The sequence below is a fragment of the Ursus americanus genome, chromosome 32 (assembly GCF_024610735.1).
Source record: "Ursus americanus isolate L20-20 chromosome 32, mUrsAme1.1.p, whole genome shotgun sequence".
Classification (NCBI taxonomy): Eukaryota; Metazoa; Chordata; class Mammalia; order Carnivora; family Ursidae; genus Ursus; species Ursus americanus.
Genome location: NC_142158.1, coordinates 7876690 through 7900353, shown reverse-complemented (window position 1 = coordinate 7900353; position 23664 = coordinate 7876690). Strand labels below are relative to the sequence as shown.

General features: G+C 46.7%; 2 pseudogenes; one reads left to right on the top strand and one right to left on the bottom strand.

Annotated features, from left to right (window-relative positions):
• Nucleotides 1-818: 818 nt before the first annotated feature.
• LOC123801526 (small ribosomal subunit protein uS12 pseudogene) lies at nt 819-1301 on the top strand (annotated as a pseudogene).
• Nucleotides 1302-3644: 2343 nt separating this feature from the next.
• LOC123801525 (uS5 assembly chaperone PDCD2 pseudogene) lies at nt 3645-10945 on the bottom strand (annotated as a pseudogene).
• Nucleotides 10946-23664: the final 12719 nt, after the last annotated feature.

Sequence of the window (23664 nt, the reverse complement as noted above, 5' to 3'; positions counted from 1 at the left end):
GCTCTGTAACCCTGGCCTGGTATTCTTCTCCCCATTTCTCCCGGTGCTATCCAGCCTCCCACGCACACAGCTGCTGGATTGTTCATGATAATTAATCTTTCGTCAGATCCCTCCATTCATCCCCAGTGGCACGGGCTGGAGTTTGGAACTGATCACGCTATGCTTATGGGGACTTAAGTGGAGCACTTTCGTTCCTGGGAACACATCTACCCCGCAGGGGCATGGGCATGGATAACCAGATTCTTTTCGTGTCCTGGTTTTAACTCATTTTTAAACCATTCACTAAGTCCCTAGTTCCTTCTTAGTGGTTTCTCTAGCTTTTAGCTCCTAGGTCCAGCAGTAAGTGAAAAAGCTCTTTTGCCAAAGCTTCTGTCCACTAGAGTGTCAAGCAGCTCTAATGATAATCAGGCATCATTCTGATTACAAACTGTGGGACTTGGCAAGTTACATAACCTCTCTGGGTTTTAGTTTCTGCATCTGTAAAATAGGAACTGTCATTAGGCGCATTCCGTACAGTTAAATGCACATGCAGCACCTAGAACAGCGCCTGCTGCATAGCAGAGCTCGATGTCATTACTGACTGTGGGCACGAGTCTGGATAGCATTAAAGACGGTGCAGGAAAACTGCCATCTCTTAAACAGAGTGTCCTTCTGGGCAAGCCTCCTGCCGGTCTCCTCAAAAGGCATGGCCGGCGCTCAGGTCAGAGAGCAGGAGGATGGTGACGCCACGCGCGCGCGCGTGCACACGCACGCACGCACAGTAACTGAGCCTGGAGAAGTCATGGACACATGAGACTCGTTCTGGGCACTCCCAAAGCATGAGGTCGAGCTCTCTTGCTCAGGCCTGTGGTGCTGGCAGGACGGGCAAGTATGGCGGTCTTCGTACTGCGAGGAAGCTCCGTAGCCACAGTCGAGATCAGAAGTGGCATTATAAATAGTACAAGAAAGCCCATTTGGACACAGCCCTCAAGGCCAACCCTTTGGGAGGCGCTTCCCTTGCAAAGGGAATTGTGTTGGGAAAAGTAGGGGTTGAAGCCAAACAGCCAAATTCTGCCATCAGGAAGTATGTCAGGGTCCAGCTGATTAACAATGCCAAAAAAAAACAAAAATAAAAACAAAGCCTTTGTACCCAATGATGGTTGTTCGAATTTTATCGAAGAAAATGAGCAAGTTCTGGTTGCTGGATTTGGTTGGAAAAGTCATGCTGTCAGTGACATTCCTGGGGACATTAAGAATGTCAAAGTAGCCAATGTCTCTCTTTTGGCCCCATAAAAGGCAAGATGAAAAGACCAAGAGCATAAGTTTGATGGTGCACACATGACAGCAATAAATTTTCATACGCCAAAAAACCAAAAAACAAAAAACAAACCAAGTCCGAGGTTGAACCATGTGGGATTGCTAGGGTTTGGGGCAAAAACCATGGATTCCTGTTGGTCCTGCTTTTAGCCCAAGCAGAGAACGGTGGAAAAGGGGATTCCTAGCTCTTTGCACCTCCCAGGTTCTCCTGATGACTCCTCCAGTAGGACGCAGCTTCTGCATCCAGACTGGCACCTCCAACGTGAAACTGCCTACTCTTCTTTTTGCAGAGGACTCATTAACATGCAGATTCTGACTCAGTTGGGTGGGGTGCGGCTGGCGATTCTACATTTCCAACCAGCACGCTGGGGATGCTGCCGCCGCCAGACCATCCTGTGAGAAGCAAGGCTCTAGAACGTTGTCGGTAGAGTTTTAACACATTCTAGCTCTGAAGATGGCAGAACGAATCTTTCCCGTACAACACTAGCGTACTAAAAACAAAATAAAACCAAGCTGCAGCAGGTGCTGCGTGTGACATCTGGGTCACATTTCCCCACCCCCACCCCACCGGTCTGGGGAGTTCCATAACCTACTTTTTTTTTTTTTTTGCCGCAAACCCACTAAGCCTATAAAAAAGGATTTTTTTCTTTCCTTTCTTTGCTGATCTTTCATTCAACAGATATTTCCTGAGCACCTACCGTGTCCGAGGCACCGTGGAACAAAGAAAAATTCCAACCTATGCCTCATACTGTGACGGGAGTAATTATTGGAAATGAAAACTGACCCTGTGATTTCTCATCTTACAATTCTGTTTCTGCAAATATAAAGTGCAGGTGCCCTAATATGGCCCTTCTGATACCTGCTGAAAGTCAGTTTACCCTACCTCAAGCCCTGCCCAGTTCTAGAAACGTGTTCCCACAGTCTCCTGCTGAGCAGCTCTGAGATTCCCTCCCTCCCTATAGACAACCTATAGAGCCTACTCTAATACAGACATGCGTGGCTCACTCACCGGCTTCCAGATGTGGCTCCCCAGCACTCGTCTCCGGAATTCTTTCCTGAACACCCAGCTGGATTTCCTGCGCCCCCTCAGTTCTGACAATTTTACGTTGAAATTCCAATTCTCTCTCTGCTAAACTTCAAGCTTCTTAAGTGTAGAGAAATTTCTCAACCATTTCCCCATCGGCCACTTTTGCTGAACTGCATTTTGGTATAAGTGCTATGAGTCCTGCAGAACTCCTTGCTGGCAGGTCTTCCCATCTGAGATGCCCATGGACTTTGACCTGCTTCCAAGTCATTAGTTTTGGCCTCACAGCAGCTGGTGAAGGGCTGGGCGACAGACTGCCGAGGAATGAAAAATGTTCCAGGGTGAACGTGCGTCATCCGTGCTATGTGACATTTTACAGCCCAGCTGTCGGGACAGAATCAATAAAAACCCTGTCAGTGCAGGGTGAGGAGAATACGAAATAGGCAAGCAAAGGACAGGAGGGTAGGGAGCTGATGTCTATCTAATGCCAAGCACTTAGAGACAGAGTGGGTCAGGAATTTTAGATCTGATCCTACCCTGGAAATTTCTCAACCTTGGATACAATGCTATGAAAAAGGAATTCAAATGTTTGGCTCCTTCTAAAACTGGTTCTATCTTGCTTCACCTAATGTTTGGCATGGCTAATCTTTCCTAATTTGACAGTTTTGTAAACCATTTCATTTTACGTCTTTGGAGTGCTAAAAATCCATTCTTCCTTTCTATGGGGAAAGGGTTTTGGAAAATATTTAATTTCCTTGCTCCTCTCTTGAAATCACAACCCCCATTCAAAAATCACGGGCACACACACACCCCAACGACAAAACAAAACAAAGACTTCTTTTTCCTTTATGAGACAAAGTATGTGTTTTTATTGTGGAAAGACATACATATAAGTGAAAAGATCATTTCACTTGGGTCCACCATTTGTAGGTAACCAGTTCACGCCCAGTGCATATCTTTCCAGATTTTTTCCATGCACATATATATGTATAAATATTCTTATGAAAATATGATCATACTATGACTACCATTCGTAATGGTATCTTGGGGTCAATTTAGAGCCATATCTTATGTGGTGCCCATACAGGTCTGTACTGTGAAGACTGCGTAACCTCGCACTTCGTGGATCTACCAAAATTTACTTAATTCTCTGTCCCTGGAAATTTCTGTTTCACTAATATTTAGGCATTGTAAGCAATGCTTAAAACAACATTTTTGAACTTGTGTCTCTGGCATCATTATTTCCTTAGGATAAAGTTCAAGACATGGAATTCTTGGAAGTTGAAGAAATTAGCAGCATTTTAAAGGTTTTACAGCATTTACTTTAAGGTGTATCTGTTACATCTTGCTTCATATGAATTGCTCTGTGTAGCCAGTGCCCAGTCTATAGCTTTGAGCACCAGGAAGGCCAGCCTGGTGGCCTCATCAACACGTGTTCCCAGTATGTCTGCCTCGAGGTAGCCGACTGCTGAGACACGGCCTGGAATTCAACTAGTCTCTTGGCACGACAGGGGCAATCTGGAATGTCCTTTTGTTGAGGGATATTTTCACCAGGAATCCAGATGAGGACAATCCCTCCGCCAATCTCTGAGAATTTGTCTCGATTCAAAAGCTATTTTGGGTTTAAACTTCTGCAAAATGTTATCTACCCTGGATTCATGTTTCACTATGGAATCCAGTGCTTTTTCAGGCGCTTCGCCCACACTTCCTGTAATCTGTGCGACATCATCCTTTTCTACAACTTCAGGTGTAATCCCAGCTTCTGTTTCCATTACGGTTTCAAATCCTGGAAAAAGAAAGCGGCGGTCTGGAACTCAACTGTCCTGATGATCTGTGTATAGCCTGCTTGTGTCTCAGTCTCCGGTCTGGACTTGGATGCCACCTCCTGCGGTTATGTGCCTTGTGACCTCTGGGGCAGCCTTGGGGGCCCGATAGCCACAGGCCCTGCAGAGAGGAGCACCAGACCTCAGCTGGAGGCACCATGATTCTCCTGCCTGTGGGGGAGGATTCTCAGAAGGGGGCTCAGATGGGTAAAACTTTTTCTTGGGTAGCTGATTCCTAAAAACTCACAGCCGGCTGAGCCCCGTGGCTCTGGGTAGCAGGAGAAGGAGGCCTGGGTGGAAGGCATCATGGTGAGGCTGGGCGGGACACGGGCACCTGCAGCACAAAGGGATGAAAGAGCCGTGCCCAGCTCACAGGCCAGCGGCTGCCCCCCTAGCCCCGCCATCCCCGCAGGCTGCCCGCCCACCTCACGCAGCACTGCTCAAACCGGCTGCCAGGCCAGCGCCTCCTCCCCAAGTCCTGCTCCGCCGACCGCCTTAATCCTTCAATATATGCGCAACAGCTGCTTTTAAATCCTTGTCTCATACTGACATTTAAAAATCTGTAATTTCTGGCTCTCTTTCTATTGCCTTGATTTTCCCCCAATTATAGGTCACGTTTTCCTACCTCTTCCCGTCTAGCGTCTTCTAATTGAATTTAGGACATTGCAAATGTTTCACTCTTAAGCATGTGGATTTTGTTGTCTTCTTCTAAAGAGTGTTGGGCTTTGCTCTTGCAGGTGGTTAACTTACTTGGAGATCAGCGTGGTCCTTCCCAGGCTTGTTTCCAAGCTCCTTTGGGTGGGTCTGGAGTAGCCTTTCCTTCAGGGCTACTTAAGTTCTAGTCTTAAGGGGAAACCTTTCTGGGATTTCTACTGAATATCCTGGGTAGTTCACTGAAATATCTCCATGTGGCTGCTCAGAACTCAGATGTCTCCAGTCCCATGTAAGCGAGAATTACCGAATAGTCGCTCTTTCCCCTGGTGGTTGTTCTGTGCTTGGCCTTGTGGAATCTCGCCTGCTCACCACCAAGCCAGCCTTCAGCCAGAACCCTCAAAGGTGCCATGCACGTTTATGGGGCAACTTCTTTGTGTGGACTTGCAGCTTCGACCGCCCTCAGCGTGCCACACATCCGTCTCCGTCTTCCCAACTCAGCAAGACAGCTGCACTCTGCTTGGATTGCTTCTCTCTGTGCCATGGTGTAGAAGGTTCTTCAGGCAGAAAGCACAAGTCATTGTAGGGTTCACCTCATTTGTTTCTCTTTTTTCCAGAAAGTACAGTCCTGGGTCTGTTTCCGTGGACTGAAAACGGAAGTTTCATAGATTTTGTCCAGTGCTCTCATTGTTTATGGCACAAGGGTTGGTCTGGAATCAATTTACTTCCCATACACTCCTTTTAATGAGGGTTTTTTTTGGGGGGGGGGTTATTATGTAGTTAAAAAAAAAAACAAAGAGTACTCTGGTTCTGAGGAAGGTTTTTCTTGCTCTTAAAAAATAGTTGGGCAAAAATAAGTAGTGCCTTTTCTGCCTCTGAAAGCATGTGGTGCCACAAAGGGGCTGCCACAGCGCCCGGGAGGGAAGCCCATCTAAGCGGAAGGCCAACAATGTGTTGAGAATAATGGTCTAGAAAACACCTGGGTCTGTGGTAACGTCAGTGAGATGATGGAGTAACCAAGCCTGGAGTTGTCCTAGTTCTAAACTAGCTGTTCTCAAATCTGTCAGCCTCAGGGCCCCCTTACACTCTTAATCACTGAAAAGCCCAATGAGCGTTCGTGTATGCGGCTTACAGCCGTCAATATTCACCATATTATTAATTGAAATTGAGAACATTAAAAAATATGTAATTATTATTAATTTAAATAGATACTTAATCTATGATAAAATCGAAAACCCATTACATATTACCATAAGTAACATTTTTTATGAAAAACAATGTTTTATAAAACAAAAAAATAAGTTAGGGGTATGAGAGGCATTGTTTTACATTTTTGCAAGTCCCTTTAATGTCTGGCTTAATACGAGACAACTGGATTTTCATAACTGCTTTTGCATTCAATCTGTTCTCATCTGTTGTTTCACTTGAAAAACAAACAAACAAATCTGGCCTCACTCACGTCTGTAGTGGAGAAAGGGGGGAGTATTTTTATTCGTGTTCAGATAATTGTGGGTACTCTTCTTTGGTAGACACCAAAAACTTAACAAGTTGTAATTCCTTAAAGGTTATTTATAATGTGACCTCTGAAACGATCTTCAAAAACACTTATACTTTATTACAGGGCTCAGTAAATTTCTTCTGTAAGGGGTCAGATAGTAAATATTTTCTCCTCTGCAGGCCTTGAAGTTTCTGTTACAACGGCTGAAGTTGCCCGGTGCAGCTCAATGGCAGCCTCAGTGATACACACACACAAGGGTGTGGTTGTATTGCAATAAATAAAAGGTTTTACAGAACCCTTTTTGAAATTAGCTTTTTGTAAATAACCGCTGACTTCTGCTTTAGGACAATTAAAATCCGTTGGTCTATCCTGCACTTGGAATGGATGGTTTTGACCACGCAGGGGCCCTGAAAAGGTTTCAGGGACCTCCAGGGGTCACTAGACCACACTTTGAGAACCGCTGCTATCATATTTTTGTTATATGGGATAATACATTTCTTCTTGCAAAAGACGTTTTCAGTTGGATCTTCTGTTCCTCGCAGACAAAAGCATCCTCGCTCATAAAGTCCCAGGTGCTTTCTCAAGCCAGAAATCCGCATAGCAGTTTATTTTGGATTCTGGGAAACGGCAAATCAAACCCCACCGCGTTCCCTCCCACCAGTTTCATGTGCCAGCCGTACAGTAGAAATCGCAAGTTGCACGTCAGGGCTGAGAGGTCCCGAGGCGGCCCCTGGGAGCCTCGCGGGGCCCCAAAACATTGCAAGAGAGCTTGGGAAAGTTTCATGTTTTCACTGGGAAGAACAGAGGTAGCCAGAGTCCTCATTATCTAGACAAGGGATATGTGAGTCCGGATTCTCCAGAGAAACAGAACCAACAGGATATCTATAAAGACATTATTTTTTAAAAAATGGCTCACAAGGTGTCTGGGTGGCTCAGTCCTTAAGCGTCTGCCTTCCGCTCAGGTCATGATCCCCGCGTCCTGGGATCAACCCGCATCCAGCTCCCTGCTCAGTGGAGAGTCTGCCTCTCCCTCTGCCCCTCCGCCTGCTCGTGCTCTTTCCCTCTCTCACATGCTCTCTCAATATAGAAATGAAATCTTTTATAAAAAATTGGCTCATAGATCACGGAGACTGAGAAGTCCTGTGGCCTGGCATCTGCAAGCTGGTGATTCAGGAGAGCCGGTGGTGTAGTCCCAGTCCGAGCCCAAAGGCCTGAGCACCCAGAGAGCCGACAGTGTGAGTTCGCATGTGAGAGCAGAAGGTAGACGTCCGGCCCCAGCAGTCTGCTGAGAGCAAAGCCTCCCTCTCTTTATCCTCTGCAGGCCTCGGGCGGATGGGCTCATGCCTGCCCACACCGGGAAGGACGATCTGCTCTCCTCGGTCTACCGATTCCAGCGCTGATCTCGTCCAGAGCCGCCCTGCCAGAAATAACGTTTAGCCAAATATCCGGGCACCCCAAGGTCCGGTCAGGCTGACACGTAAAATTAACCATCACCATGGGACAAGGCAGGATGCGGCAGCGAGAACTTTACGGTGTGAGACTGCAGGGGCAGGTGTCTAGAACGCGGGAGCTTGGACGGCGGGCAGAGAAGAGGCGGGGCAGGACGGCCACATCCCTGCCACCTCCCATTGCCCAGAATCCACCTCAGGGAGAAGGGGGGACAGTAAAGGCCCTGAGGTGACTGCGGGTCTTCCAACCCGACAAATACTAACCCTCACTGACTAAGCTGAAGTGTTTCTGCCAAACAGAACAGCGGCTCTTGAGCTGGAAATGAAGATCAATTTTAGGAAAACTTAAAATTTTTTAGATGCCTGTGTTTCTGTCCTAAAAACTTCATATTTTCTTCCTTTTTTTTTTGAAAGAAGATTTTATTTATTTATTTGTCAGAGAGAGAGAGAGCGCACAAGCAGGGGAAGCAGCAGGCAGAGGGAGAAGCAGGCTCCCATGGGGCTCGATCCCAGGACCCTGAGATCTTGACCTGAGCGGAAGGCAGTCACTTAACCAACGAAGCCACCGGGCATCCCTAAAAGCTCCTATTTTCTAACAGTGGACATAATCAGATTCAAAAGTTTGGCCAACCTGATGAAAAATACCTCACTCCCATTTTATTCATTTATTTTTAAAGATTTTATTTATTGGAGAGAGAGCGAGCGCGTGAGCATAAATGGGGGAGGGGCAGAGGGAGAAGCAGACTCCCCTCCGAGCAAGGAGCCCCAATCGGGGCTCAGTCCCAGACCCTGAGATCACGACCTGAGCCGAAGGCAGCCCAGTCACAGGTGGCTGGGGGCAGTGCATTCGAATTCACCACAGTGCCTTCCACGTTTGTGGGTTCGGAGCTTCAGAAGAACCTACCTGCGTTGAACTGGGGACCACGAATTTTACCTTTACAGTGAAGAGACTGACAGTTCGTCAAGCATTAGACAGACCACTCACAAGACCTAGTCCTTCACTTCGAGTTGGCCTTCTGCTCGTCTCGGATGTTGATGCTGTTTACCATGGAAGTTACATTTTGTTTTCACAGGTGCACTGCCCTCCCATGCCTTCCAATCAACTCTGGCTTCTGGAAACAAGGCCAGAGTGCTAGGGCTCCGTGCGATTCAGGATTTTGTTACTTCCCAAATTTCTCTTCTCCTTCCCAATATTCTAATAAACATAAGCACATCCTTTGAATCTACGTTCCTTATGACAGAAGCAAGTAATTTTCCATGTTGTGCAATTTTCTTGTATATGAGACAGTTTGCGCTTGCCTGCAGGGGTCGTGCCCATTTGTGAATTTCTCTGATTAGAAACCAAACGGTACACAGGCTAAAGAAGCCTACCTGAGATCCCACTGCTCTAACAGAAGCAGTTAGTTTTGTTTTTTTTAATATTAGCTTTAATCATTGCTCAACTCCACAGATATTTTAAATGCATATCATGCTGTGTCATTAACTAAGCATTTCTCCTGTGAGCATTGCCATCGGTCTGTTATATTTAGTCTACGAACGTGATAAAACATAAAAACAATTGTATTGTGCATTTGCACAATCCTTGGCTATTGTAAAATTCAAATATTGTCACATCTCTTTATTCTACTTCATTCGTTCATTTATTTATTTATGTATTTATTTACTCATTTACTCAACACATATTTATGGAGCTGGGCAATGGGAGTACAGATATAAATAGGAGAGACACCGTTCCTGCCCTTAAGGATATGAAGTCTAGGAGGGGAGATAGATATCATCACGTGATTTTCAAGCATTTACCCATTTGAGCCATGTATTCATGTTCTATCCACACAAGCATCCAAATAGAAATGCCCCCCCCTTTTTTTAATGATCTTGCTAATTGTGTACAAGTGGCCCCATGCGTGGCAGCTCTGTGTGTTTTGGTTGATCGAGTTATTTCCTCAGGGCTATAAAAGCAGAACCATGACAGGGATCTGGAAGACTTGCTGTCCTCTTTTGTGGTTTAATCTCCAGACAGCACTCCCCTCTACTTCCTGCCACAGGATGGGTAGTCAGATAAAACGTTCTTCTGAATGAGAAAAACAATTAAGCATTGAAAATGTGAGAAGAAGAAAACACAAGATAAAAATAGAACTCCCCAGCCTGCTCTATGAAACACATTTTTAACTGGTGGATTTAACGGTAGCATTTTTACCTTATTCTATTCTTTCTGGACTATACCATGTTTATAAAGAGGAAGTCAGCAAAACGTTAACTAACTGTACCACTTAGTATTTTAAAAAAATCTGTTTAATGTTTCAGGCCTAGAACTAATCATGAACCCTTTAAAAAAAGCTTTAAAAAACATTATTTAAACAATAACTCTTAAAAAATAAAAAAAAATCAAAATAAAAAATAAAAAAACGTATTTAAACAATAACTCTTAAAACTTACAAGATGGGGCGCTGGGGGGCTCAGTCAGTTAAGTGTTTACCTCGGGCTCAGGTCATGATCTCAGGGTCCTGCGATCCAGCCCCACATCAGGCTCCCTGCTCGGTGGTGAGTCTGCTTCTCCCTCTCCCTCTGCCTGCTGCTCCCCCTGCTAGTGCACTCTCTCTGTCAAATAAATAAATTAAATATTTTTTAAAAACCCTACAAGATAAAAGAATAGCTCAGTCAATTCTTGAATACCCTTCTTCTAATTTCAGCAGTTACTCATGTTTTGCCCATTGTGTGGCATTTGTGTGTGTGTGTGTGTATATTTTTTTTTGCTGAATTATTAGAAAGTAGATTATAGACATCATAAAAATTCACTCTTAAAAGTTTCAGTATATACCTCCTAAGGACAAAGACATTCTCTTATATAACCATAATGCCATTACCACTCCGAAGAAACTTATCATTAATTCAAGAGGGTCGTCTAATATCCAGCTGCCAGCTGCAGAGTCCTGGGATCGTGAGCTGGCTCAGCCCATCCTCCTGCTGGAACTAGCTGCCAGCCCCGCTGCCTGGGCACTGAGCCTTGTCCCCGCTCTGTCCACTGCCTGTCCAAAGCTAGAAGTCTGACTTGGGGGACTGTCACCGCCCACCACCTTCATCCATCAGCTCAGACCCCTGGATGCTGACGCATTGCCACATCCCTAAAATTGAGCCCACCGTTTCCTATCCCTGCGGGCTCGCCCTGCAGCTCGGCTGATGCCTCTTGACCTTGACCCGTGGCCATGCTGTCGCTGTCCATTGATATTTCAAATGGCAAGTGAAGGCTTAACCATATGTAATGAGGCTGGCCATAGATACTTCTAACTTGTTCCTTGAGCATAGTGCTGCTGAAACAAAATGGCTTTTAGCAGCAACACCCATGAGCTTGAATTTCATTAATATTTATATCAGGAGAGAGCTGCTCATAAAAGCAAAGTGCATTTCAGCTTCTTAGTAAAGGGAACGCTCGGGACTGATGAAGATCACATTGCTGACGGTGCTGAAGAAGCGAACTGCTTCAACTCTCATTCCTCTTGTGTATTTGATCTCTCAGCCTAAGCCTGTCTCTTGCAGCAGGGCAGGGAGAGCAAATTCTTCCAGTCCCAGCGGCCATCTGCAATGGCCATCACAGGACGGAAGATAAGCAGCAAAGACTCGGTGTCAAGATGAATGGGTCTGGTGACACAGACATTTGCCAGTCCTGGCCCTTGTCCTGGTCACTGGCGGGTCCAGAGAACGGCGAGGACTCTACCGAGCCCTTTGCCCATGGCAGGAGAGAGTCTGGCGTTTCTCGAGGGCACAAGCTCCTTTGAATAAGGGGTACTCACTATGCTCGCCCACTAGTAAAGGGAACTTGCTGCAAGGATCAAAAGCCCAGGAGAAAAGGAAAAAGCAGGGGAGTGAATAAAACCAGAAACAGGCTCCACGCTCTGACAGGCAGGATTCTCAATGCATCTTGTCCTTCAGTGAGTAGAAATATTTCACTGGAAATAAAATGCCACAGGCAAGCGTTTGGGCTTTCTGTGTTCGCCACATTAACACCCCGACAAAGGGCTGTGGCATTGTTGATGCAGGAAGTGAGGGGAAGAGTAGATGGATCCCACCCCCTCCTCCCTTTCATGCAGACAGTCCTGGAGGCTGTGTGCTGGTTGCCTAGGAAACTATGTATGTGAAACTGCAGAAAATGTGCTGTCAGGCGGCAGGAGATGCAACCGCTGAGTTTTTTGCTGGCATTGCCTGATGCCAGGCCATTTTCTTAACTCCTCCGAACCAGTGTCCTCGTGCACCAGGAGGAGATAATCTCTACCTCGTGTGTGCAAGTGTGCGTGTGTGTGTGTGCGCGCGCGTGTGTGTAAAGTGCCTTAGCTGATTGTAGAATACAGAAGGAGCTCTGTGTGGATCTCCCTTCTTTTTCGTTCATATCACAAACATGTGGCACGGAATAGACTCCACGGAATAAATGGAATAGAGATCTAATATAGAAACCATTTTGGTAACAAATGAGACATTCACTCAATTTTTGTAACTGGAATGATATTTAACACCTAGTAAGAAAGTTTGTTATGTGGCATTAGATGATAAATCTCTCGCAAATTGAAAAATCATTTACAATGCAAGTACTTCTCGTTTATCCCCTCTGTAAACTGGAAATGTTTAAAATGTAATGTGTGGGATGCTCTTTGAATCAGCACAGCCGCATGGCAGGTCTGAAGAGCCCATCGCCAGCACTCCGCCGTGCTCTGCCCGAATTCCGACCCAGGAGGGCTGCGCACAGGAGCCGGCCGTTATCAACGGCAAAACTGCAGCATCGCTACTGATAAGAACCATATTACTGACCGAGTGACGACAAGGGCCCTTTTGATGCCGCTCCTTGGAAAGACTGCACATTCCCATCCCAGTGCCCCACAGCCGGGGCCCTCCCCGCCTTGGCACCCCGGCCAGGGTCGGGCCTCCTCACCAGCCTGCCCCCCCCCCCACTGCCCGGGCAGCCCGCGTCACGCTCCCCTGCAGGCAGACCAAGCCGTGCAGCGTAAGGAGAGGTTGCAGACCATGTCTGCATTAGGACTTCAAAGGACTTAACTCTAGAAGTTTCTTAGTGAATCAAGGAAGTGAATTCCCCCGTCTGGACTCTGAGGCTCCTGGCCCCTGGGCCGCTGATGGAGCCTCAGCTGAGCTCTGCTCTTAGAGTTGCCTTCAGCCAGGGGGCTGCCTCACCCACAGGCGTGGTCCCTTCCTCGGGGACCTGTTGCACATGCAGGAGCTGGTCGTTGGGGGGTGGTGGTGAAGGTTCGGCCCCCTTGCTTCAATTTGGGACGTCCCTGAAGAGTCCTCTGAGCTCCAGAGCATGCCCTGGGACTGCACACCTCAGCGTCTCATTCCCCCCCTCCCGCTCCCTTCGCTCTCCAGTAGGCTTCTTGTGCAAGTCTCTCCCAGCCTGTTTCCCGAGAGCCTGATGCGAGACGAGGAATTTTCAAATAACTGGATCATGCATTCAGATCGTAAGGAGGTGATAGACTCCTCCACACAGAATTATATCTGGAAACACATTCTTCTGTCATTTTCTTCATATATTTATATGATCATATTTCTCACAGTTGTGGGCTTTTTTTTCCTTCAGCTGCTTCTCTGTGGAGCTGTTGTTATTCATCTGATGTTGGAACTCTGGCTAGGCCTCTAATTTTTTAATCAAATTCTCTATTTTCCACCCCCCACCCTTCTTTCCTATACTTTTCAGATCTGCTTGACTTTATCTTCCAGTGTCTCAACTGCGTTTTCAGTTATGCTCTTAGATTTTTTAATTTCTATGCATGGTTCTCAATTCTTTAATTTTACTTTCTATGTATTTTGTTCTTATTTCATGGTTACACTATCGTATCTTCTCTGAGGAGAGTCATAAGATTTTTAAAGGACATTTCCTTCTCCCGTCATAATTTTCTCCATGTTTCTTTCTTTCTTCTTAATCTTTGTTTACTTTGTTTACTGTCTTCCAGGTATCTGGTCACCTTCAGTTCTGTGCTCATTTTTAAGAGAGAGACGCTAAGAAGCTCTTTGTGGTCTCCAGGCCCCTGACTAGAGCTTTCCGAGTGTAGGATTCATTGGGTGAATTATGAGCGATCTCTGATGTACAGACCGAATGACAGCTGAATATCCGCTCTGTGATGGCGAAATTTTGTGTCGACTTGGTTAAGCTGTGGAACCTAGTTGTTCAAAGACTAGTCTAGATGTTTCTGTGAAGGTATTTCATAGACACGATTCACATTTGCAGTCCGTTTACTTACCGTTTTATTAACAGATTACCTTTCCTAATAAGGACGAGCCTCATCTAAATGGCTGAAGGCCTTAAGAGCAAAAACTGAGGTCTCCCAGAGGCGACTCCCTCCAAGACTGTGACATAGAAACCCTGCTTGAGCTTCCAGCCTGCCCTACAGATTTCAGGCTTTACTGGTTCTGTTTCTAGAGAAACCGACTGATACACACTCTCTCAATGTGATTTTACTACTCAATCAATCAAGAGGTGGAACCCTCTGGGTTTGGCTACATTAGCAAGTGTGATACAAGGAAGGGTAGGAAAAGCACTTGTGGACTGGGGCTTGCCCTCTCCTGCCACTGGGGACCCTTTTGCCACCATATAAACAAGCATGGTTAGCCTGATGGACGATGAAAGGCACATGGCTTTTCCAGCTGACATCAAGCCAACTGCCAGACATGACAGCGGGCCCCTCACTAGACCAACAAACCTGCCAACCAACTCACACATGAGTGCAGCTACCCCAGAACATCAGGCCCCAGATGAACCGGCCCATAACAAAACCCCTCGGCCAAGCCGCAAGCCTATAATTAACAATAAATAGTTCATCTTAATCCACAAAATTTTAGGGTGGATTTTTCAGCAGCAAAAGATAACCCTATATAATCATTATTATGACGTCTTTGTTCTTGAAATGATCCTATGGCCCAGATTATCCCCGCCAGTATCCTGCTGCTTCTGCCTGCCGCCAGCATTCTCGTCGCTGAGTAGAGGGCTGGAGGTTTCAGCATTCATACCGTAAATATTCCCTTCACCCCCCGAAGGAAGTACAGCCAGCTATGAAGTTTTAGAAGACACAAAGTGTCCACACAGAAGACTGCCCTCACTTCTGACAACCAGTGCAAGTTCAAGGGTCCCCTAAACCACACTCGGTTGTAATAATTTGCCAGAAGGATTCACAGAACTCACTGAAAGCTGTTATGCTCATGGTTAGGGTTTATTCTGGGGAAATTATATAGATTAAAATCAGCCAAGAGAGGAGACGCTTGGGGAAGAGTCCCAAAGGTCTGAAGGTAGAGATTCTAGTCGTCCCTTCCCCACAGAGTCAGGGACAATGTTAATTCCCAGTTTCTGTGTATGACAACACAGCCGGAGGATTGCCAACCAAGGAAGCTCACCTGAGCCTGGGGTGTCCAGAATTTTTATTGGGGCTTTTATCTCCCGCCACCGGGGACACATACTGCTCACGTGGCCAACCGTTAGTCTGCAGCCCGGCCTGCAGTTGCGCTGCTGCGTTCAGTCTCTAGTTCCTGGGAGATCTGAACTAGTACCAGAGCCCTATCAGACACACATTGACAGACTGTCTGGTGGCCAAAGCCCTCAGGCAAATAAAGATGATCCTATTGGACATTCAAGGGGCCTAGAAATCACCTCCCAGGAGCCAAAAGCCAAGGCCAGACCTCTCTTTGGATAAGATTAAGTCTTCCCTGTACAGCTCACCCCCTGGCCTTTGGCCAAGACTCTGTTACAGCAAACCAATCACCTTTGTCTGGGCACCCGTAATTAATGTAGTATTTACTAGACACAGCAACGGTAAACAACGAATCCCTTCACCCTATGAAGCCATGCCATAGATATTCACATTTTTGTGCTGGGTTGGTTACTCTTTGCCCCTCTCGATGTGTTGCTATTTGTACAATAAACTAGTACAGAACTATTTAGCATAAAAACTAGCTGATAGTTATTAGTTAAATCCAGCTGTTTCCCAAACCAGTCATCTTATTAATCCAAGGAAGCTCTAACTCAATTTCTCCATATAGTTGATTACGAATATCAGCATTACCATAAGACCTGTTTACGTCGGATGGCTGAATGCCCTCAGCAAGGCCAGTGGTGCATCGTATCACCGCACGGCCGCCTGGAAACGAGGCAAGCATATGCCGCATTACCAGAGCCCCACTGAGTCTTCAGGAGCTGGTCCAGTCCATCGTGATATCTCATGGTGTCTCCCTGAGTTGTGCCCCTCATTTTGTAGCCTTCCGTTCGACTTTGTCAAGCTTCCAAAGGTAAGAGTAGTCCATCAATGTATGGCCCCACCTTTTAAGGCATCTGGTATAAGTGAGCTAAGAGACAATACCGTGTCTCGCTCTGAGTCTCTCTCGAGGCACCAATATAATGTTGCATTGCCTTCATTGCATAGACCATTCATTCATTCCTTTATCCTCACCTACCATTCCTCCTTTTCCACATTTACCATTTTAATTTTACCAAGCATGTCCACCTTTTTGGGGAAAGGAGGTCAGGTCTGGCTACTGTGCTGGTCTAGATTGCCACTGGCAATACTAGTCTAGCAAGCACCTCCCCCTCAGTCCACTCTCATCCCTACATAGGTATGTAGGGTTACATACAAACGGAAAGAGTGGACTTTCTTCACCCCCAGGCAATATAGCTGCATTCACTGTTAATCTCAATTTTGCAAGATGAGATAAAGACACCACCTACTCCATCAGACCCTTAGGAATTCTGACAGAAGATTTAAAGGTATGGTGACATTTTTTTTGCTTAGGGATCATCCCTGCTACTGGTGCTTGTGGTCACTGCTCTGATCCCAGGACCACCATCCCAGGTATCAGGTAGGAAAAAAGAAAAGTGGAGGTTACATGGGGAAGAATTGTAGAGTCATAGCACCCCGTCCCACTCCATTCCCCAGATTCCATAGAAAAATGGAGAAATCCTCCTAATGCAGACACTTCATTGGCTCCCTACGTGTTGAGTGCGAGCACAGACTCATGAAGGCACGGAAGCCAGCCCTTCGTGCCCTAATCATTGCCTGTTCTAGTCATCTTCAAACTATCAGGATAAAAGTATGTTCCTTGAGCTGAAGAAATGTGACTTGGTGGTTCAAATTGGTACAAAATCTTCTAGTTCAGTCCTTTAAACTATTTGGAACATTCAACTCTACCACCAGGTATGCAAACCCAATCCAGAGCGTGTCTATTACAGCAGGAGCCCAGTTGTAGACTCTAGGGGCTACCCGCATCAGCCCGATTTGACAGCTACGTGCATGGCCTTCCCCACTGGAGGCTGCCTCAGAACCACCTGCAGCCTCTGTCTTTCTCATGGGCAGAATGTACGGTTGGTATTTTGAGCTTCACAGGGGGCTGGAGGAATATGTCTAAATTGAGCCCATCTCTGCATTGCTAGAGGATCTCCTCTCCATTATTCCATGGACTCAGAAGGCCACCTCAAGGATTGCCACCTGCCAATTCCAGCAACTTCTGATACCAGGAGGAGGTCCTTCTCATGGACATTGACATGTCCTACTTTAATGTACCCCTCAAATTCCCATAGCGATTTTCATAGGGCTGCACCCCATATGGGTATCCCTTTAATAGGCCAGCTTTCCTTAGTCCATCTGCCTGACCGCGTGGCCCAGCTATTGGCCACCACCATGAATCAAAACCCAAACATAGAGGCAAAGAGCATGCATTCCAGCCCACTAAGCTGAATTGTTTTTATCTTCTTCAATAAGAGTGACAGCTTTCCAAACAGGATGCTTGGAAATGTCCACTTTGAAATTGCTATCCATAAGCCAAGCAGCTCTTTGTTGGTCAATAGAGAGTTTATATGGTAACACCGAAGCGGCTATAGGGTCCAGCAGCACGTCAGGTGGTTCCAAAGTCAGTCCTATAGGAGAAGGAATTCCCTGCTCGTGTGTACCTTTCCTTGGATTTCCTTGATACCATTTCCTATATAAATGACTTCTTTTTTATTATGAAACCCTTCTGAGCACTCCCCTCCCCATTACAGTATTTTTGACATTACCCCAGACATTATGGATATTTTAAGATCACTTTATGTCCTTCAGTCATAGGAACAATTTAATTAATGTCGAATAGAAAGCTAGTAATTGTCTTTCAAAAAGGAATGTTCTGGAATTTTCAAACAGCAATCCCAGTGGTCATCACAGCTTTTGTCATGAGCCTGTCTCCACCCCACACCTCACACAGTATTATTGTACAGATACGTCTGCACTGTCACCCCAGTCAAATTAACAACAGCCCACATTGTGGGAGTTCAGGCAATGTTATTGGCTTTCATTTAGCTGTCTGCTTAATAATGGTTGACGTGTGGCTTTACATGACTTCCATTGTATAATATTAGGGTAGAGGAAGCATTGCCCAATCAGACACAATATCCACCCCTATAATATATTCAGGTGATGGAGATACAGCCACTTCACATAGTCTATTCAAACATTTCAGTCTTCACCTAAACCTTCACCTGAATCCCACCAACTATGTGGATTTCCTTCCAATCTGACCGCAACCCTGTTAGGACTTCACTAGCTGTGACATCAGGGTGCACAGGGCTCTCATGTCAGGGAGTCCCAGAAATATCATTCTTAGACTCCCTGACCATTTTGCCCACTCACGTGTACCTGCCCCCGGGGCCCTAGCTGGGGATCAGGTCAAGGGACCAGGCCCTTTTGTCAATCTTTAAGGTGATTTGATTGTGGGACCATCACCTCAGGCAATGCCAGGGTGGTTTTCCCATTTTCATCTTTGCCATCCAGCTTTTGAAATTCTTCCAAACGACGGCAAATAGAGCAGATTTGCTTAAGGCCCTTCAATGTGGCGGGGCGGGGGGAGGGCAGCAGAGGCTCTCCTCAGTCAGTCCAACTTCTGAGAGTGCTGCGGTAAGACCTTTATTTTGATCCCTTCCATGGCTGCTCTGTTTGTCAATAACTGTTTAAAGGTTTCTATCCTCCTGGGATGGGTCTCTTGACTCTCCCCTTCACCTTTCCCCCCATTATCTTGCAAATCTTGGCTATCTGTGGCTTCAGCTTAACTCTTTCCTTTGGTGGCAGTCCTAAGATAACTCAGAATAGCCTGATTCCAATCTTGGCTCTGCCTCAAGATCCACCCAAAACTCTACCTTTCATTTTGGTTATTACAGATAACAACCACCAAGGGATTGATATTTGCTTGTTTCTTGTTACTTTGGATTTCCTAATGCATCCAGTGAGCCACCTCCTCAGGGGCTGGAGCTGTCATTTCTAAGTTCTTTTGGCAACTTTTTAAATGATTTTATTTATTTATTTGAGAGAGAGAGAGAGAGAGAGTGCAGGGTGGGGAGGAACAAGCAGACTCCACACTAAGCATGGAGCCTGACATGGGACTTAATCCCATGACTCTGAGATCATGATCTGAGCTGAATTCAAGAGTCAGACACTTAACCAACTGAGCCACCCAGGCTCCCCTCTTTTGGCAAATTTTACCTCCAATACTAATGGCAGCACAGCTCCACCCCTGTATCTTAGGGGACCCTGTGGGCACTCAAGAATCAAAGGATCACCATCCCCCATCCATTCATCCTTCTTTTCTTGAGCCATATGTTTCAGTGAGTCAGAGTCAGGCTAGCAAATTCCACTTCTGACACAAACTGGGAAGCATTTGGACCAACTGTGAAGTCGGAGGGAACAGTCTTCAAGAGCATCCCCACCTCTTTTTTTTTTTTCTAAGATTTTATTTATTTATTTGAAAGAGAGAGCACCAGGAGTAGGGAGGGGCAGAGAGAGAGGGAGAAGCAGACTCTCCACTGAGCAGGGAGCCCAATGCAGGGCTTGATCCCAGGACCCTGAGATCATGACCTGAGCCAAAGGCAGACACTTAACTGACTAAGCCACCCAGGCACCCCAAGAACATCCTTACTTCTGACACCAACTGCAAGGTCAAAGGTCTCCAAGATCACCTTTAGTTTTGATAATTCACTAGGAGAACTCATAGAACTTACTGGAAGTTCTTATACCACAGCTACAGATTTGTTTTTATAGGTAAAGTCTATAAAAGATACAGGTTGAATTAGCCAAGGGAAGCGTACATAGGGCAGAGTCCAGAGGAGTACTACATGCAAAGTTTCTGTTGTCCTCCCATGGAGTCAGGACACGTTACTGTCACTGCATTGGTGTGTGACAATACGCATGGAGTATCACCGACTAGAGACACTCATCTGAGCTTCAGTGTTCAGAGTTTTTATTGTGCCTGTGTGCATGTTTGTGGGTGTCTCAGACCACGCATCCAAACTCCATCACCCCCTCTTCACATGCAGTCTCCCCTTGGTCCTAGAGGTGCATGCTTCAGGCACGGCCTGCCCTCAGGGAGACTCAGGGAGAGAGACTTATACATTCACTAGAAGTGGGCTCAGAGCAGTTTGGGCAGGAAATTCAGACATTCTAGGATTTGGGGCATGGTCTAAAGGAGGGGTGCAAGATTTGGGTGGATATGATCTCTTGGGTCTACAATGTCTACCATGGGGAGGGGCATGGCAAAAAAAAAAAAAGAGAGAGAGAGAGAGAGAGAGAAAAGAATGCCTATAGTTGGACTAGATCCTGTTATTGAGCTAATCTTATTAGCCCAGATCAAATCTTTAGCCTTACTGCCTGCTTTTATCACCATAGCTATATTCTCACCTCTGATTTCAGTTTTTCAGGCACTAGTTGATTCAAAGGTTTGCAAAAGCATGTTACATCTACAAACCTAGATGTGGAACCCCAGCCCCAGACAGGCTTTACCTTCCTTCCTTGCCACGTTATCAAGAACCCTTAGAACAAGAGGCTAAGGGATTGAGGACTCTCAGAAGGCTTGATTGCTACAGCACACCACACGTCGGCAATCTTTGTGCCTGGAGCTGCTGCTCTGTGGGCCATTCAGAAAGTCTGCCAGAACTACATTTTCTATATTCTGCTTCAGGAAATTACTAGAACTATAGACAATGTTACCAAAGACTCAACACCATCACGAAAGAACTATAACTCCAGTGAATAGACCTCAACAAGTGTCTGGCATTGGCCATGACTCTGGCTTCCCAAAGGAGCAGAAGTAACCACTGCATGAGCCTCCATAAATGTCTATGTCGTCACCAGAAATATCCACTGCAAACTAGAAAATCCATCAAATTGCCACTGTTATTTTCATTTCTGCCATTAAATATGCTGCAAGCCCAACATCTCAGAACCTACTCGACTAACTCCCTTCAAACTTGGAATTGTGGTTTTACTCCCTTATTTAACCCTTAATCATTATTCTTTTTAGTATATTCCTAAGTATACCTCTTATGACACTCCTGATTTTGAGGACCCTCTAACAGCTATCACTCTAGGCACATGCACAGTAGATGATAACCGCTAGTCCTTCAGAGCCAAGAATGGAAGGCAGCCCACCCCTGACAACTGATTGAACCAACACCAACCTCACAATGACTGTTATTCCACCCCCCACAGCATTTAACAGCAGATTGTATCTCTGAAACAACGGAGGCAATGACCAAGTGTTCACAATTGCCCATTCTTGCCCTCTACTTTGCTTCACACAACTGTAGGCAGGTTTACCCCAACCAAAGCCCATAAATTTTGGCTTGTGCCAAGTTTAAACAAGCACACAGGTGAACACTGCCCCTCTTAACAATTCAGTCTGAAAATCTGCTGACTACGGAGAAAAATATTCCAGCTGGGCAACCTGATTTTGCGCCTACAGACCCACCATCTCTTTCCCTCCTCACCTACATAGTCCCTGCCAGTCCTGCCCACCTCTGCCTATAAAAGAAAAGTCTATTCTGATTGATGTCTGATACCTGCAGATTTCTCAGATCAGAGTGGTAGATAATTCCCCTAATATGAGCACCATAGACATGATGAGACATAATGTCGGAGTCTGGCTTCCTGTCTGCCAGGCAGCAGGTGACATCCCGCGGCTGTGACTACCGACCGCAGTGGGCGAGGCAGGAGCCAGCCTGGTGCAAGGGTGTGGGCGGGCGCCTGGACAAGGACGTGGTCTCTTTCACAACCGCCATATTACCCACCCCAACCTCCCCGCCCCCCTTCCTGCTGCACATTCACAATGGAGCCTGTGCCCTCACCATGCCCAGCTCTACCCACTGTCTGCAGTCGGGCTCCCAGACTCCTCCTGCCTGCCCTTCCCTACCCAGCCCTGCTGTGGGCAGGGGCAGCAGGCCTTCTGGCTGTCAGTGGTCTAAACTGCGCTGCCTGCAGGGCTGGGTGGGGTTTGCCCCAGGAGACCTTGATCCCTGGAGGCAGTCACAGGGCGGGGTCCAAGCCGTTCTTGGTTCTGGCAGGACCCATCCATCAGCTGGGATGCTGTGACAGTCAGCCTTGCCTGGGTGTGATGGCCTCCCCAGCATCCACGGCTTTCCCTAGAAGGGCATCTGCTGTGCCCACCCTCCTCGTTCAGTGCCCTTCCCAGCTTTCAGTCTGTCGCCATCATATGGCCAATGCTCTGCGGATTTCCGTGCCCCTCTGCAGCACCCCTGGAGGAAGAGGGGGGTGCAGCTCTAGGACTCCTTCACTGGCTGACCACAGTGGCCGCTGTTCCAAGGACATGAGAGGGAGAAAAGGGCCATCCTTACTGATATTTAGGATGCCAGCCATCATTTGATTTTTTTTTCCCCAGTTTTGGGAGGTCATCAGTGATGAGCATGGAATCGACCCCACTGGCAGTTACCATGGAGACAGCGACTTGCAGCTGGAGAGAATCAACGTGTACTACAATGAAGCTGCTGGTGATTATTGGAATGTTTTTTGCCCAGTCAACCTTGCTTTGCATACTGTGGCAGACAGAGTGTACCAGGAGCAGACAAATGACAAAGAAATGTTTCTTGCATTCATTTAAATGTCACCTGCTAGAAACGACACATTATGTGGTTCCTCACGGCTCCTGCATGTTGGCCATGACTAAGCATGCCATTATCTCTCCTCTTCTGAGGCAGAAAAGCACCTCTATTTGCTCACTTTTGTCTCAGATGCTAGAATGTTCTCTAATGATTCAGCTGTGAAAGGCACATAGGGCACAGCCTTGTCTGTGATTCCTTTGCCCGCTGCACGTCTAAGTCCGGCTGTGTTCCCCACAGGTAACAAATACGTACCTCGGGCCATCCTGGTGGATCTGGAGCCGGGCACCATGGACTCCGTCAGGTCTGGGCCATTTGGCCAGATCTTCAGGCCAGACAACTTCGTGTTCGGTATGTAGTCATGACAGTGGCAACCGGCTCACTGAATTCCCTTCTCAACACTGAGGAAATCACAGTTCTTAGTGTTGGATGCAAAGGTGGAGACTGTGTGTTCACAGAGAGCCCTGGGTCCTGGCCTAATTCCACCTAATCCTGGGGCGGCCCCCTTCTCTGGCCCCTCTCTGGGCAGCTCAAAGAACAGTTGTCAGCCTGTAGAGGGCTCCTACTCCCCCTGCCCCCTGCCACTACAGAGCAGCCGGTGACAGGTGAAGAATACAGAGCAGGGATGAGCCTTCCAGCAGGAATTGACAGGCTGCTGGTGACGTCAGAGGACCAGAGCCAGCAGGTAAGCACGTCAGAAAGCCCAAGGCCAAAGGCACAGGTTATGACCAGAAGTGGGGCCAGTTCTTGGAGGCCATCTTCTCTTCAGATCATAATGTGCCCTTGCCCTTGCTGGTTTATTTATCTATTTTAGATACTTTAGATATGTTAAACACTGAATGCAGACCTGCACAAACGGGTCATAAACACGGTGCCTTTATCAGCCCCTAATGGTGCCCAAGCTCACCCATAGATGAAATATCCTTCCCTACAATCCAAATACTAATAGCAGAGGAACAGGAAGGGTGAGATAGCTCTTAGCAGCTCCACGAAAAACCAGGACAGCTTCATATGAGTCACCAGTAGGATGA